The following is an 18,480-nucleotide window of genomic DNA, read 5'->3' on the forward strand; positions in this document are numbered from 1 at the left end:
TTGAGCAAACATTTTGATTAAGACCTGCCAAAAAGAGCCGTATCAATGCAGTGCGCACATGACATCAATAATTCAGATTAAAAATAAACCATTTAATCCAACTCACAGATGCGCTGCTGGAACTGGCGTGCTTTGGGGAGAAGATCAGCGTCATCAGTACCAAAGTGAAAGAAGCCCAATCCTCCTTTTAAAAACAGCCCAAACTAGTATCCTACCCAAAATAGCCCAAACGGCGATTGACATCTAAAATTGCAAAAACACTAATAATGGCTACAGCGGGCGACTTTAAAGTTTGGGAAGGCGTTTTGGGCTCCAATACCTTCAGAGTGCAGTACACACAAAAAAAACCATGCAGTTGCCAAAGACGCAAATGCGCGAGACAAATGCTGCATTAGCATGCACGCACAGGCACACAATAAAATGCTTTGTTATGCAAGAAAAAATATAGTCCTCCTAAGAGCAGATCAACAACCATAGCGTAATGATACCGTAATTAGTCCATGCTGCCTGTGAGGAACGGAACAGAAAAAGGTGGGACAAAGAGGCAGGACTGACCACTAGCAGGCAAGGATTTCACTGCCAGAGACAAATAAAAAGCAAACTCTATCAATGGGTGGAGTTGGAACTCCACAAAGTATTTGCAATAGGTCGCTGAGCAACAGTGCAAGCGCTGTCTACGCTCAACCTAAAAAAGGCCATCATGCAATTTGAAAGTCAAAGCACACGGAAAGCCATTTGCTTAAAGGTATAAAAAATATAAAAGTTAATAAGTCAATAACATTTGTTTTAAAATTGTGTTTTTGAAAATTCAGGCCAAAATAAGAGTTCCCAGCAAACAGAATAGTCAATTGTTTATGTGTACCGAGTAGACGAACCAGATCTGTTCCCAGCAACCGCTGACGATGTTCTCATAGGCGCTAATTGAATCAGGTTTATGGAGCAAATGTGTTCCCATGCAGCCCCTACAGCAGCCGCTGAGGGAGTGACCACAGTCTGTAGAAGGTCCGAAGAGCCATGACCCATTTCACTAGGAGCTGAAGCCTCCCAGGTTGGCTCTAAAATGGGTTTCAGCTGCCATGGAATATGCTGGGGACAACTATACAAATGGGCCTTTAAGTGGTCCACCAGTACATCAATGTCCGACGGCTCAACCAATTGTGATCCGAGGCATAAATCCAAGGCGCATTAGAAAAGGCACACCAGTCAGTGGAAAAACAGGTTGCACACAGTGCAGCCAAACAGGCCGAAATGACAAGAAGCAATGCTTGTACAGTTCCTGAAGCAGAGGAGTAAGGAAGCAATGCACCATGCATTCAGAGTAAAGCCACACATGTGGCAGTGCTGGTTCCATTTTGTTTTGAACTGGGACCTACATTGCGGATTAGAAAAATTGAAATCACAGTCCCAGCAACCAGGAGCAGGACAAGCGGAAGACGTCTAAAAATGCTTCAGCGTATGAAGGATGGAATTACGCAGAAAACTGTTTGGAAGGTGGTAACCAACTCAGAGCCTATAGACTTAAAAAACTGTGCTATTCCCTTGATATCAGACACGATAAAAACACGTTGAACCAGCTCCAAAAATGCAGTGGGAAGTTAGTATGGAGTAGCGCCTGCATCTCCAAAGAGGACAATGCTACCTGGAGAGGAAACATCTCGTTAGCAGATGTTAAAGCCACATCTAGTTGAAACAGCATGGCTTTCAGTTCGCTCAGAGCATCAAAGCGTAGGTTTAAAACATGTATTGCAGGACACAGTGTTGCCTCTCTAACTGTGCGGGCAGGTGGAAACAGAACTTGAGCACAACAAGTAACTATGGAATTTGCCGTGACCAAATAAGTGATGCCGGGTTTCATTCCACAACTGTCTTGATTGTTAAGCATCAAATAGCTCCCATTAGAGAGCAATCTGAAGGCCGGATGAATCACAGTCACTGGGGACCCACTTAAAGCGTTCTTGCAGTCAGAACCCTGAGAAAGACTTCCGTTTCCCCATTTCTACACCAAAACTTGAAAGTCAGTTCCCAAAACTCATGTACAAACCCCTCCCCTTATGCTTCATATCTGCCTACTTGGTAGGTTCTCAGACAATATTGGAAATGGGATGTCAAAATTGGCACAGCAATATACGCATTGGATTATTCAATCTGCTGATGGGGTTTCGCAATGCTGAAATGTAACTTCTCTAGCTTTCCAATGTGTAACATGGTGTATTTTGCATCTTTATGTGCTGTAGATATCTGCTGTTCCCTCAGGTGTTAGGGAGAAAACAGACAAGTAGCATTAATATGTTGCTATGGCACATAGCCCAAACATAGTGTTTGAGGTGTCCAGCTCAATATCATAATAGACCCAAATTGTGACTGTCTATGTTGTAATACGGACATATCTTGTTGTATAATGTCTATTGCAGATGACACTATGTTGCTCACAGAGTATATCCTAGAGGATAAGGTGGTCATAACATTGTTAACCACTGCCAAAGCCTTTTCTAAATTAACCCTGTGAATCTCGTGCAGAAGTCTGCTGAGAAACCTTCCATAATTCCTTGTATATGGCATACAAGAAGCATTTTTGCGGTAGTTTCTAGGGACCCAATTAAAAGTCCCTGATTTCCAGTTCATCAGACAAAAGGGACAAGTGTTGTTTCACCTGACACAGTGTAGAGGTTTTTAGCCAATCAAGGCACAACTTCCTAACACTTCAAGTTGTCACAGCACCGAGTGTTCATACTTCACATAACACGTCAGGTCTTGTTGCCCTTATTGTTACCACAGAATATTATCTAACACCCTTAGTGTTCAGTGGCCAAACTAACCATCCCTTCAAATTGAGGTCAGATGAATTCCATATGCCATTACGCCGCAATGGTATCCAATGTATCCTCACAGTAGTGTGTAAATTGTTGCCAATTTTCAAAACGTGCAAATGTGGGAATTCGTGGTGTGTTCAAATCTTTCATCTTGGCTAGTCCTAGACATGTTGTTGCACAGTTTTGTTCAGGAAAATCATTTGTTGTGGTATCAGGCATGCACTAGACAAAGCCTCAGTTCCCGAACCTGCCAGTCTCTTGTCCCCAAAATAGATTTTACATCTATGGCGTCCCTCCCAAAGTCTAAACCCAGTACAGACAGCTGGAAAAGAAAAGAGGCAAAATAAATCCACTTGGTGACAGCATATTTTTCTTTGCAGGTGATTGGACAAGCCAATAAAAATACAAAGCCGGGTTAGCTGTATCGTAACTAGACTTATAAGCGTTCTTCTATGCAAATGTTTTTGAAGTACCCCTTTGTGGTATAGGGCAATGTTCCCATTGAGTGTAGTTGTAAATAGCACGTAGGACACTTGCTTTATGCAGGAAATGATGGCTGTAATGTTGAAAATAGAACATGTCATCATAATTAGATGTACCACCATACAATCCATCAGAGGAAAACACAGTTGACTGCTCTAGATCTTCCAGAAGTTCATGCTCTGTATTAATGTCCCAATAATTAGAAACTGTACTAGGCGTAATGACATTCAAATACATTTTGAAGAAATAGAGAATTTGTAAAATTCATTGGGACCACACATCATCCTGTGCCCTATCCCAAACAATCCTTTCTGGAACTGCTGAGATGTTCACCAGGGAAAGGTCTCTTCGTTCACGATGTAATGATGCACACGGTTTGAGTACCAAGTTCACCAGTTGTACTGCAAAACGTTTTAGAAGATAATGTCCATTTAGAAGCAGGAAAAAGGCTGTCACCAAATCATTTTAGAGGGCTAGGAAAAGTAACCCAATTGTATTCCAAAGATGTAGCCAAGGAGAAACAAAATATGTCCTTTTCAGCCGAAGATAGAAAACATGCACTTTCAGCATGAAGGAGAGAGGTGGCTGTTGTAGTGGTGGATCGCAAGCATCGGAAGAGAAGTTATCAAAGTCGATGAAGTACCAGAGCAGTCCGATTAATCTTTGCAGCTCGGCAGATTTTGTAGAACTGGGTAAGGACTTGATCGGTGGAACATTGATGGTACTTTATTCTCGTCTTTATTCCAAATTGGAATTTGTGTTTCTCTACTAGTTGGCTGTACAGCATTTCTAGTTGTAACAGGTAGAAGAGATACTTCGTTGTTGTTGATTGTTGTCTCTCGTTGGAGAGAGGATGTTTCTTCAGTTATCAAAGCTTCCATCTGAGCTTCCTGTACGTAGCGAGAGGAGGCCAGTAGCTACACAAGAGCCCACATGGCTTACTAATGAACATCCACAAAGTGTGGATTGTTCAGATCAATGAAGACAAATCTTTTGTCTTTGCAATCAGAAAAGGGCGGAAGATGTACAGTTCTGATACCTTTGAGAGCCAGGACAGGTACAGGACCAAAGTTTTTTGTCCAATATTTTCTCCCTGACTGGATCCCCAACCTTCAGGATCCAGCCAGGCCTCACCGGAACTACTTTCACTTCTCCAGTGGCAGTGCATTTTAATTGGATGTTGTTTTTTTTGTCCCAGAAATCGTTCAGTTCCTGTAAAATAGCCAAACATTCATTGATGTCAAATGGAGTTTCTGCTACCACTGTGCTGGGGTTGTCAAGGTCTGGGACCCACACCTTTACCCCAAACAGGATTTCATAGGGAGTCCGACCACCCAGGGATTTTCTCGGCATGTTGTTGAGTGCCCTCTGGACCCCATATAGGTGATAGACCCAACTTCGACCTGTGCTTAGCATCCTTGCTGTTAAAGACTGCTTTAAGTTATGGTTTTCCTCTCCACTACATAATTTCACTCAGGATGATAGGGGGAGGAGTACAGCAAGGTCACACACAACCTTCAAATGGCCTCTTTGTAAGCCCGAGAGTTAAATGCTGGACCCTGGTCGGAATGTTATGTTTCAATTGTGCATGTCTTGATAAAGACTCGCAGATCCTTTATAAACAATTTGGGCATCAGCCAACCACTTTGGCCATACCCACAGGAATGGAGAGCAGAAATTCACTACTGCCAAGATGTAGTGGTCCAAATAGACACAATTGAGTGGTGGGTTTGAAATCAGTAGAGGAGTTTGGATGTGGATGCGCTATGGTGGAACCCTACATCTGCTGGCAGATGTTGCATTTAAGGACAAAGTCCTTGGTCTGTTTGTAATAACCAGGCCACCAATAGCACTGCTGCAATTATGAAATTGTAGCAGCGACCCCGCATGTGCAGAGGGCAGACCCTTGTGTGCAGAATGATCAACCCCAGTCTGCGATCTGTGTTTGGTATTACTCTATCCCCCGCTCCAGGAATGTGAGCTTACGGTATGTTTAGTGCATCAAACTTGTAGGAGCACTTGAGTGGAAAGCCTTTAGGCAGGTGGGTGTGAGAGTTGACGGCCACCATGATGTCTGTCTATCCTTGTGCAAGAATGAGTGATTACAGCAATTGCAGCAGTGCAAATTATTGCTTTTGTGGATTTATCAGCCATGGAATTCTCTGTAACATGAACGCCAAAACGTTGATGTCTCAATGTGTATATTGTGTGAGTCTGTAGCTAACAATCTTTCATCTTTGCCAACTTTTTCCAAACCAACTAGTGCTTTATTGTGCAACTCTTTGAATCCATTCTGGCTCCAATAGCTTATGTATTCCTTATTGGACTGGACACAATAATACGATTCACACACTATAAGTATGTGGTATCCATGATCCGTATTCTCTAGTGTCAGAATTAGAGCCTTTGGTTCTCCCAGCTGTCAACCACCAAGTGACTGCGTGTAGGTTTTCTCAGGATGGAACTTTCCATTGTGCATGCGCCCTTTTACAACTGCGCAAGCAGCTGAATATTGGTCCCTACCTCAGGCTGGGCAGACCCATTAGTATATATGATGTAATCATAGTGATATAGAGCCATTATTTCATTAGGCGGAGGATATTCTTGTTCATACTACAGAAACGCTTGTGTTTGAAGTATAGAATCAAATCTATAGTCTACTTTTTTTGCAGTGAGTGACTTAGTTCATTGCATTGATCGTGGATATAAAGCCTGATCCTTGGGAGCGCTCGCTTTAGTGACGGTCTATACGGTCGTACCAGGGTTATGACAATTATGTGTTTACCCAGGGTATGGTGTCCCACTACAGTCTGTACTGCTGTTGAGACTTTTACAGTAGGCGCAAAACGATTTTCAGCATTGATGTATAAAGGCCTTGTACATGGAGTTCAAAGAATCATGATTATGGTCTTGTGAAGTGGAATCGTTAGGCGAAGCAGTTTCAGAGAAACAAATCCAGCATTGTTACGCATACAAATGTTTGTAAAAGGTTATTATGTTAAAGGGAAAGATGGCATTGTTTCTAGGTGGGCCTTACTAAGACACATGCCGGTCACAGTGAGCCCATCAGGACACTCACTTCCGGCCTGGAGCAGCTGCAGCAGTTACAGGGAGTCCAGCAGGACACTCGCTTCTGGGCAGGAGCAGGCGTCAGGGGTCACAGGGAGTCCAGCAGGGCCTTCACTTCCGGCCAGGAGCCGGTGCAACAGTCACAGGGTGCCCAACAGGATGCTCACTTCCAACCAGCAGCAGGTTCAGCGGTCACAGGGCGCTCAGCAGGACATTCACTTCCCGATAGGAACAGGTGCCAGGGGTCACGGGGAGCCCAGCAGTACGCTCACTTCCAACCAGAAGCAGGTGTCGGGGGTCACAGGGAGCCCAGCAGGACACTCACTTCCGGCCAGGAGCAGGTGTCAGAGGTCACAGGGAGCCCAGCATACACCTCGCTTCCGGCCAGGAGCAGGTTTCAGGGGTCACAGGGATCGCAGTAGAAGGCTCACTTTCAACCAGGAGCAGGTTCCAGGGGTCACAGGGAGCCCAGTAGGACACTCACGTCTGGCCAGGAGCAGGTGTCAGGGGTCCCAGGGAGCCCAGCAGGACACTCACTTCAAACCAGGAGCAGGTGCCAGGGGTCACAGGGAGCCCAGCAGGACACTCCCTCCAGGCCCCCACAATAGTAAACAAAGATGCAACTTCCCTTATCACTTCTCAAGTGATGAACTGAGACATGAAAGGGCTTCACTTTCTTGAACTAAGAAAGATAGGACTTCCAGAGCAAAGCTGAAGACATCACGTGTCTCAATACTTGTAGAATACTGATGGGCAACAATTACGTTATATGTTATGATTAACATGAGGAAGGAAAATAACATGGGTGTTCTGGCTTGGATGCTGAAGATGGCGGACTTGTGAGCGAGAGGCTTCACTTCGGCCCAAACAACGTCCTGCTATAACGGCCTGCTGGCGGGTACCTGGCTGCTTCATGCCCCCCACCACCATGGGGGCATGGTGACACGGCTGTGGAGCAGCGACACGGCGACAATGAAAGCTGAGCTGCCCAGAGCTGCGTGGTCTATGTAAAGCAGCGGGCTGGTAGTGGTGTCTTACCTGAGCTATCAGTAGCGGAAGAGCACAGCCAAGAGGAGAGTTCTGTCCACACAGTGAAGGTGTGGGAGTAGCATCAGAACAAGGTGTGTACTCCCTGTTGGTAAGGGGCAGACCCTAGGACTGGCAAAGCGCTCTGGCAGAGTGGGCAGCTACCGGTGTCATGGTGCGATGGGACACCGTATTAGCAAGGCCCGAGATTTGGGGCTTGCGAGACACACCTGCCAAATATACAGAAGTGCGCCGAGAAAAGAATGCGGAGACCAGAGCAGAAGTAAGGAGGTGGGCTGCACATCGCGGTGGAGGCATTTAATAGTGGGGCCTACGAGAGATCACAGGACACGGGATGGGCTCTGGCTGGAAATACACTGTGGAATGCTGTAATTGAATGCAGGCCAATTCCTAATGAGTGATCAGGGGATAGGGGGTAATGGCCCCGCTCCTCAATGTTTCTGAGATATTAGAACTTGATAATTATTGTCTACTTGTTCACAGCAATGGGAGACCCCTTTCATCTTTTTGTTACTAAGCTTAACGGTGTGCTAGAACAAGTCAAAGTCTTCACTTTTTTCTCAGGAAACAATTCCAATTTAATGCACTGTAATAAGATATATAGCGCTTGACTCATTCCAGTATTCCGGGTCATGCACAGCAGCAATGGATCATAGCTCCATATAAAGATTGTTTATTAAAAATAAACAGCCAACACATGTTTCGCCCCTTACAACGGCCGTCTGGCCATAGGGCGTCCTCAGGGAGTTACATTTATTACTTTTAAATCCAAATCTTAGTGTTGCTGCAAATTTTAAAATTTGATAATGAAAACAAAGGTTACGTCCAGTCGCTGGTGATTCAATCTGATCGGTCGGCAAAGGCCTAATGAGGCCTTCAGAGATGGAACACCGTGCGGGGGAGAGGAGAGGGTGCATCGGCAGCAAGCTTGGCTCCTCATGAAGTGAAGCAGTAGAGTTCTGCACTAACTGGGCCAGACAAGAAGGCCTGGAGGTAAACAGTACAGCCGCAGAACAAACCGGAGATTAGAGCTGAGGACACATGTAAGGCGGTGTGCAGCTGACTGGGAGACATATCCCGATTTCTCCTCCCCCACTCTGCATAATTAAAAGTCTGCCAATCACTGAGAACCTAGTCAGCCATACTTACTGTATATATTGTCTATAAAGGAACGTGAGACGCAGGCAGGGCATTGGAGAGGTGCATAAATTGTGAGGGGGCAGCCCTACTATAGGCGTGTGAAAAAAGGACTAGCGAGAGTGAGGATTAAAAAACAGCGTATTTACAACTGAAAGGGATGGACATTGTTGAGCCCAAATTCTAGAAACATGGAGAAAACTCGGCCCTAACAGGGAGCTCTACTCCAGAGAAGTGCGAGTCGCTGCACACACCTATTATGCAAAGAACAGAAGAACTAGGGACCATAGACCAGGCTCTACATGTGCATCTAGATAAGATACTCGCTGCAATAGCAGATACAAAAACTACACTACAACAAGACATTGGACCGGTATCACTGGGTTAGGTTTACTGTAAGCGGAGCACCACAAACTAGTGGACAGGATGAAAGAAGTCAAACAGACAGTGGGAACACTACAACCAGTACAAGCTGTCGCAGCACGCAAACTAGAAGACCTAAACACCAGACTGACTGACCTGGAAAGGCGAGCAAAAAACGCAGAAGTGCACAATAGGTGTAACAACATGCAAGTGTTGGGGATTCCTGAAGGGACAGAAGGCATACTCTTTATTATTCCCAGCAAAGCTACAAGTAATCCTCGATGAGGCGAAACACTGCTTCGATTCTGCAAAGGATCTGTGGTCATGGTTAGAGTCATACACGATGGCGGCTCCAATGCACCGAACAGGTAAAGACAGCCCAAATAAAGCCAAGCCGCAACCGAGAAGGCTCAGACGTTCAATTAGACAGTTTCAAGTACAGAAACCCACAGCTTCACAAACAGCACAAGACAGAAAGGCGGTGCTTCAAGGGGTGGCAGAGGTGATAACACTCAAGAAGGATAGTTCAGTGAAAATATCAGAACACAGTGCAGCAGAATCGGAATCTGGGGGCTTGGCTAGAAGCGAGCCGAATCTCCTGGAGGTATCTCTTCAGACAGCAGATGTCATAATATCATAATAACACAAGAGGGAAATGTCTGGGGGGGTTTAAGAAAGAGCAGTCTGCCTGGTTAGACTGGAAAAGCATCAGCTACAAATAGGCAGTGACCCAAATGCTAATTTGAGGAGGTGGTAGCTTGGGTGTGGAGGGCAGGTGCGGGAGATGGCGCCCGCCGCAGGATGGCCTGTAGGCCCTGATACAGTTCAATTGGGCCTCCTGCAAAGGAGTACTAGGTGATTATTTTCATGCACACCCCTGACTAGATAGCCCTCTCTGAGGGGATAGAGAGGAAATTTTAGGTTAATGTTTTACAGTTTTAACAGGTTTGGGCGGCCAGAAATTGCAAAGCTGCCCTGGGGTGAGGGAATTGCATGTTTGGGAGGTTTGGTGGTCTCCGGGTGGTTGTCTCCGGCATGGGTTGAAATGGGGGAGAGAGGTTGGGATGAGAGAGGAGAGAGAGAGCTGAGAGGGAGGGGGCAAAATCTGATATGGTGGTTAAGTTAAACAAAATAAAAATATTGACTTGGAATGTGAGAGGGCCGGGTTTGATAGCTAAAAGACACAAAATTCATAGCTTTCTCATGCGTAGAGGAATTTATGTTGCCATGCTACAGGAGACACACCTCACAAGGGAAGAGAGTACACAACTGCAACGTGAATGGCGTGGCCAATTATATGCCACCACATGCACAGTTTTCAAGGGGAGCAGTAGTATGGATTAGAGCAGGTACTCCAATAGAAATAGAAAGGTCTATAATTGATACAGAGGGCACGTATGTTTTGCTCCAAGGTAGAATGTTGGGAAGAGGGATTACAATAGGGAGCATCTATGCCCCAAATCAAGATCAAATCCAATACTTACAAGTATTATCTACACAGCTGGCCACACTTGACACGTCCCATGTTCTGCTAGGGGGAGACTTTAGTTGTGTGGCAGACGTGGAACTTGACAGATCTACTATGCCCCTCCATGGTACTAATGTAGCTGAAAAGGGCTAACGGATTTCGACCCTGGTTAGAGTGTTGGAACATGGTAGATACATGGAGGACACAACACGGGAACATTAAAGACTACTCATATTATTCTCATATGTATGGATTACATACTGACTAGACATGTTTAACCTGCTCGGCCCACCTGGGTGCTGCTATTACACATACGGAATACCTCAGTCGCACTTTGTCGGACCACAACCCATTGTTGCTTCACATATGCCCCATACCAGAACCCACCTGGTGGCTAGACCCCACCCTCCTGGAGGACGTTTCTTTCTGCATGTCACTACACACAGCAGTAATGGAATTCTTCCAGTTTAATCAAGGCTCCGCTAGCTCCAGGAAATTGGAATGGGAAGCTTTTAAAATAGTAGAAAGAGGGCACTGTATGGGTCAAAAATTGGGACTGAGGCAACAACTGCTAGGTGAGCTCACAAATCTAGAAACCCAACTGCATGATAGAGAATCCCAATTGCAGACAGATGTCACAGCGTGGCATGGGTTAAGGGAAAAAAAAAAGAGTATGGTGATACACGAGAGATTGTGGTGCCTAGATCTGTGCGAATATCAGGGGAAGTTTTCATGCGGAGGGCGGCATGTCGGGTCACCTTCTTGTGTGGCTGGTGCGCCCGGAGTCAGGGGATCACCCATTTACCGATACAACATGGAAATTATCAAATAATGTACAACCCCAAAAAAATAAACGCAGCATTCAGAGCTTATTACGTCACACTATATAGCGAACCAAAACTGCAGAGACGGAAGTCCTTGATGGAATATTGAGCACCCCTAACTCTGAAAATATTGGAACCCGACAGGCAGGATTTCCTCGGAGGGCCAGTAACTGCGTCGGGAAAAAGCGCTGCGCTTTTAGAAATGGCTGAAAGTAAGACCTCGGGCTCAGACAGTATACAGGTGGTATTCTACTCGCGCTATGCACAAACATTGGCTCCAAGGCTGGAGGCGATGTATGCGGAAGCTTGGGAGGGAGGGGACCTACCCCCTCAACCAGAGATGCGTTTGTTATACCACTCCCGAAGGTGAAAAAGGCAGAGCCGTATACAACCGACTTCCGAGCGGTATATATGCAAAATGTTGACTTGAAAATCTTGAGTAAAATTTTGGCCACTCCGTTACTACTCTTTATGACTGGGCTGATACACAGCAACCAAAACGGGTTTGTACCGAATAGGCCCAACACCGGGAATCTACGGAGGCTTTTCCATATCATGCATTACCCTGATCGAACGCAATACCCGGAGGCCATAATACTATCTGTAGATCTGGAAAAGGCATTTGATTCGATGAGATGAGACTAAGACAGCACAATGGTCCAGATGGGGCGAGGTGAAAAGTGGACTGAATGGGTGAGAATGTTATATTCTTACCCACCTGCACGGGTTAAAACAAACGGGGTCATTTTGGAGGCATATGACATACATAGGGGTAGCAGACAGGGCTGCCGTCTATCCCCATTACTATTTGCGATTGCCATAGAGCCGCTCGCAATAGCTTTTCGACAACAAAGCCAGTCCCTACAGCAGGGCAATGGCTCACATGTGATCTCCCTTTATGCAGATGACTTACTATTATATCTAAAAGATCGAGGCCGTGGGGTGGAACAGGTACTGGATATGCTAGATTTATATGCGAATCTAGTGGGCTTAAACTTAACAAGGCCAAGACGTACACTTTCCCAATAAATAATGGGAGCACTTCCCCAATGGACCTCTCTGTTTCTCTGAAATGGACCCCCCAATCTGTCAAGTATCTCGGTATTTGAATATACCACAGACTAATAGACCTAAAGGAAGACAACTTGAACCATGCCATTAAAAGCCTGCATACAGTTTTGGCGATCGCTTATATTTACACCTTTGTGGTTTGCGGGTATAAACCAGAACAATAAAGTATCTCTGGAAGTACTACAGAGGGCGCCTGATGAAGGGGTCTAGGTGCGATAATTATCACTGGCTGTTGTTAATATGCCCCTAGGGTTTTTGTAACACTCCTAGATCCAGCAGATTCAGGTGCAACTTTTGACCATCAAAGATTGGTGTCAAGGTGCCCAGCGGCAGCTAGCTGTGAAGCTTCTCGGGGGGCTAGCAACTTGCCAGTTTGGGTTACTTCTACTCTTCTGCACTTAAAACTGGTTTCAGGAGATCGACAGTCAGATCCTTCGAGTCACTGCTTTTGTCTGGGGCTGGGGGTCAACTTTTCCCCGAGATACAAGCCACAGGCACAGTCCAAGCTTTGCTAGATCAAAGTGCAGCAGGTATAGTCCCGCAAATGGTGCTGCCTCACGTTGCACAGTTCTAAGGGATGCAGAGCAATCCTTCGGACCTCTTTCCAAATCCAGTGTGATCTGAGAATCCAGGGTGCCTAGAGTGCCATTTCTATCCCGTAAAAGTGCCCTGAGGGGATCACATGATCAATAGCCAATGGGCACCAGGTCCCCTCCCTCTGGGTGATGACTCTCTGGTGATGTGCGGCATATGGCAATCCCAGAGTGCAATATTCTAGCCACTCTTAAGATGTTGGGACCCTGTCTTAGATGTAAGGAGCTTAGTATCCCACCCTAGAGGTATGGCTACCTGGGGGCTACATGTCCGCAGAAAAAATAATTTGGGCGCTGGTCTTCACTCTCTGTCTTCAATTTGTCTACCTAAACAAAAGGCAGCCTCTCTGGAGTTTTATCACCATTTGCCCATCAAAAGCAGCTTTCCATTTGAAGCTTGCCTTTTGGACTAAAACCTAGAGTGGCTTCCTGTGAAAGGGAGGCAACACCTCACCATGCGGCAGGTTGTGTTTGATCCTAATCTTGGGAGTCACTTACACTACTTCCCCGGCAGGGTGAAAGTTGTCTGTGGGTCCCAGCCCGTGTGAGATTACTCGATCAATGGGGCACAGAGTGGCAAGTTTCTAAAAGTTACTGTTGTGTAGTTCCTCGGACCCCCAGGACCTGTGCATTTTGGATGACCTAAACTGAGGACTTAGTGTGCAGACAGACTCTGGACACCCCTACAGGATGAGTCAGCCGTTTTACCAGCTAGCTCTACAGTGCCACTACTACCCCTGTATTCTTTAGTGGTGTGGGTAGTTTCTGGCAACCACTGAGTATGACAACCCTGATTCCTCCAGTATCGTGGAAATAATACGGTATCTTTCGCTCAGTCACTCGTGCTTGCTTTTCTCATAGTACATATAGAATGACGATTGGAACGATTTCAATAATTATTTATTGGTCAAGCGTCAGTCTAATATGAAACATGTTAGCTGCAAAAATCAAGATAGGAGCAGACAAAGGCAATCACTAATACCAAAATTGTAAAAAGTAGATACATTTCTACCATAGTGCTAATAAGAGGAATAAAAACATATTATAGATAACAATAGCATTGACATACTCCTACGATGCGTAGCCGACCTAAATGTACATAACTTAGGTATGTGGGTGAATCTTGTATATGTAAATGTCAGGATAGATCCTAATGGAGCCAAGAATTCCCCGGTGAAGTGCCTGATTGTTCTGAGTGACAGACCCCATCTCTGCGTCGAGGATGGCACCCCCAAGGGATGTCAGGTCACTGCCTGTCGAAAGATCAGCCTGCAGAGTCTCGGTCCAGCCCAGAAGGAATTCTTCTCTGTCTTTTGTAAGGGGGAGTGAGGGTCTTTTATACTAAAGTGGTCACTCCAGGGTTTTTCCAGAATCGATATGTTTTTAAAACATTCACTAATCCTCTGCTAATCCTTTTCTAAACAAAAACACTCATGCACAGCTGGCTGTTGGCCATGGAGGAAAAAAAGTGGTGACCCTTATACAGAATAAATCTACTGTGCCTGTGGACATGTTTATGTACATCATGTACAGGGATTAAGATAGGATACAGAGAGCCTGATTGTCGAAGAGACAGAAGTAAGCTACTAGGTAAAAGGTCATCTGTGTTTAGGGCCATTATGTCATGTGGATGAGACACAATGTATGTAATCGGTATGTACATGATGGGACTATCCTAAAGAACATGACACCCACTCCTCATCAAAAGGTCAGCAAGATCAGCTAGTTAAAGATAGCAAAGCCAAAAAGGGCATATCATTCGTGTACATAAAAATATATGAAAAAGTCCTTTGATCTTTTGCTTCTGCAAGATGAGGCAAGATGGCGCCTGCACGGTCGGACGTGTCGGACGTGTGAGCTGACCTCTCTCGCTGACCCACAGGTCTATGGTATGGAGTTGCTGTAAGCGGCTTAACACAGAGTCCAAGGACGCCGGCAAATCTGGAGCTTGTTACATACCTGAAGGGTGGACGAGCAGCTTCTTTCATAAACTTCAACATTTACTGAAAAGTTAATAACGGAAAGGTGAAGAACGCTGAACGCTGAAGAACGTCAATGCTGGAAGTAGTTACGGCGCTGGTGAGATTCCGCAGAGCCTGGTGGGCGGTAACCTACACAGGTTCAGCGGCTTGGCTACGTGGTGAGCACCGTTTGAACGGTGATTGCGACTGTGTGGAGAGAGTGGAGAGAGAAGCAATGGCCCCGAAAAACACACGTAAACAACGAGGACAGGAGGTGAATGCGGCGAATACGGCCGCATCAGTGACTACAGGAGGAGGTGAGAAAGATCTAAACGGGGCCGCTGCGCAAAAAACCGGGACGGGGACTCCCGGTGAGAATTCAGGGAAAGTAAAACAGACTATATCTGCCCTGTTCACCGCCGCAGAACAAAAACGAAAGGGGAAGGTGCTTAAGGTGCAACCAGGACTTCAATCAGAAAGTTCTTTAATAGCTCCACAAAGCGCTATCACAGTGGCTATTCCATCAAATGAAAATGGAGGTATAGATAGCACTATGCCAGAAGAGAAGCGTAACACTGGATTAGAGGAAGGCAGCGTGATAAATCCCCCTGATGGCTCAACCGTGATGGAAAAGTTTTTTGCAGGGAAATCGGCCACTGTTATTCCTATGGAAGCTGAATCTGGGGATTTCTACTCGGTATCAGAAAACTCAGCCTCTTCATGTAAAGACCTAGCTGCACAATACTCTAAACAAATGTGTATGGAGGAGGCTGAGAGTGAGTGTGACGATGATGAACTTGGTGAAGTTGGTGAAGAGGAAAGCCCGGTTACAGTGAGGGGTGGAGGGGATCTGTCTATGATAGAGGGGGCGGTTGGAGGGTTTCAAGAAGGTCTGTTGGACAATATTACTCTAGCTACGATATATCAGACCATCTTGAGCCATATGGACAAAACCGAGTTAGAAAGTCACAAAATTCAGAACTCCTGCCGAAAGCTGCAAGGTTCCATTCGGAGGCTAGCAAAGGCACAGTCTGATTTCGGAGAAAGGTTCACTGAGGTGGAAACCAGAGTTTCTAACATTGAGGATGAACTGGTAAAACAGAAAGCGGTCACAGAGACCTTAAGTGTTAATAAAGAGGATTTATTATGGAAAATGGCCGATTTCGAAAATCGCGCTCAGCGCAATAATTTAAGACTGATGCAAATGCCTGCAGGTACAGAAGGGCAAGATCCGCGTAAATTTATAGTGGAACTATTTCAGAAGGCATTTCCGGATTTGAGCAAATGGGATTGGGAGCGGGAGATTGAGCGGGCCCATAGATATCCTTTTAATATCCATCTTCGACCTGGGCAGAATGCCACTAAACCTAGACCTTTTCTTGTGGCCTTCAACAACTTTCGTGCCAGAGAAGATGTATATATGCATACTCAACCAAACAGTAAATCTATGGAAGAAGGGTTTACCTTCTTTGCTACACCAGATTATTCTAAATATACAATGGACAATCGCTGGCAGCTGCGACAGCTGGTGAATCAATTTCAAATAAAGGGTGCTCAAGCCTATATTATGAACCCAGCGAAACTTAAAGTGATCTATAAGGAGAATGTTCGTTTCTTCACTAATGTTGCGGCAGCAAAGGAACATTTGCAGTCTATAAAGGACTCTTAGCTTCTCAGGTTCACTAAATTGGAACACTAGTTAATATAGAATTAGCCATATGAATTATATGAACTATATCATTGTTATTGTAGTATTAATAATGTATTTTTTCTTCTCTTTTAGGCTCTTAGTTTAATATGATTTAGTTGTTGTATGAGTATAGAGGGCTAGCAGAAAGCTAAAAGTCAAGATGAACATATAAAAAAATATATATATATATATAGTTTTTTGTGGATAGCCCTGTGGGGAAACGACAGAGGGGGCGGGAAGCTCGCTACCATCAACAGGACCGTGAGTCCAATAGCCTCGGTAAAGGGGAGGGGGTTGCGGGGGGGGATTCTTGGAGGGGGGGAGGGAGTGAGGGGTAGGAGGGGAGGTAGATGGTGGAGGGTACCGGGGGTAGAGGGGGTAAAAGGGGAAAAATCCACGGTGACTTCGGGTGGCAATACTGAAAAAAATATATATTGCCGGTATAGGGACATTATTCTAAGTAATCTAATTAAATTTACACACAGGTGTTTATGTAGAATTATTTCTGATCGGAGGATTTTGACATTAATAGTGTATGTCACGAAATATTAAAATTTGTTCATTTAATGTATCCGGGCTCAATTATGGTAATAAAAGGAGGAGAATTGTAGCTGAAATCCGCTTTATTCAACCAGATATCCTCTGTCTACAGGAAACCCATTTGGCATGGGACAAAAGGAAGCTCATAGTAGACTTAGGGTTCACTTTAATTGCCGCCTCTCAACAAACTAATATGACTAGAGGGGTAATGATTTTGTCCAGGCCGGGTTACTGTACTGCTGTTCGCAATTTAACCGACAAGTGGGGTAGATGGGCAATATCAGAATTAAAAGTGGGAGGTGGATTTTTTACAATATGTTCAATTTATGGGTCTAACATGGATGAGGCTGAGGTTTTGGGATGGTTAAATACAGAACTTGCCAATTGGAGATCTCCTTTAATTATATGTGGAGATTTGAACATCAACTTAAATACCACGGAGTTAGCTGCAGGCTTAGAAAATTATAGGGGCCGCAAACCACGAGTTTTTAAAGCCTTACATAACTTGGTTACTGATCACGGTCTGGTACATATCTGGAGTAAAAATCACCCGACACTCCCAGGATACACTTACTATTCTGCTCCGCACAAGAAATTTGTCCGGTTGGACTATTTTTTAACTTCTACATCTATTCAGTGTGGTACAAAGATACAGATATTTCCTAGAGTATCATCGGACCATTCCCCAATTCTAATTGAGTGTCCAATCCCAAAAGAGATAGATCGTTTAAGGATCTTTTCATACGATAGGAAACTCTGTCTTGATGAACAGTATAGAACACATATGAATAAGTGGATAGTAGAATTTTTTAATATTAATCTTGGCTCGGCCAATATTGAAACGGTATGGGACACATTTAAGGCTTGTTTTAGAGGAGAGGCGTTGAGTTATGGGCTGTATCATCAAAATAAACTACGCTTTCAAATGCGGGAGCTGTATAACTGCGGAAGAAGAGCTGATTAAAGAAATTGGGAAAAAGGATAATTTATTGAATATATCTGAGGAGGAGGGCAGAGTAGCACGATGTCGGGCGAGTATAACTGGGGTATGGACTGAAGAGATGGCTCGGAAATATTTAGTAAATAGAAGGCATACTCATGAATATGGAGAGTCTATTGACCGGTCCCTGGCTTTAAGATTGAAAATGAAGGCGACCTCTCGTTTGATCCCCAAACTACAGGATCAGTTTGGGGTGATTCATGAGGAGCCGGGGGAAACATTAGATATACTCCAGCAGTTCTACACGGAACTATATACTCATCAGTCAAACTCTGCAGCAGGTCAGGAATGGGAAGAGGGCATGTTTAATAAATTAAATGATAGCGAGGCGGAATTTTTGGACAGCCCCTTCTCTATGGAAGAATTAGAGGTGGAAGTTAGAAGTATACCGAATGGTAAGGCGGCAGGCCCTGATTTTATTCCT

The sequence above is a fragment of the Triturus cristatus genome, chromosome 7 (genome assembly GCF_964204655.1).
Source record: "Triturus cristatus chromosome 7, aTriCri1.1, whole genome shotgun sequence".
Taxonomy (NCBI): Eukaryota; Metazoa; Chordata; class Amphibia; order Caudata; family Salamandridae; genus Triturus; species Triturus cristatus.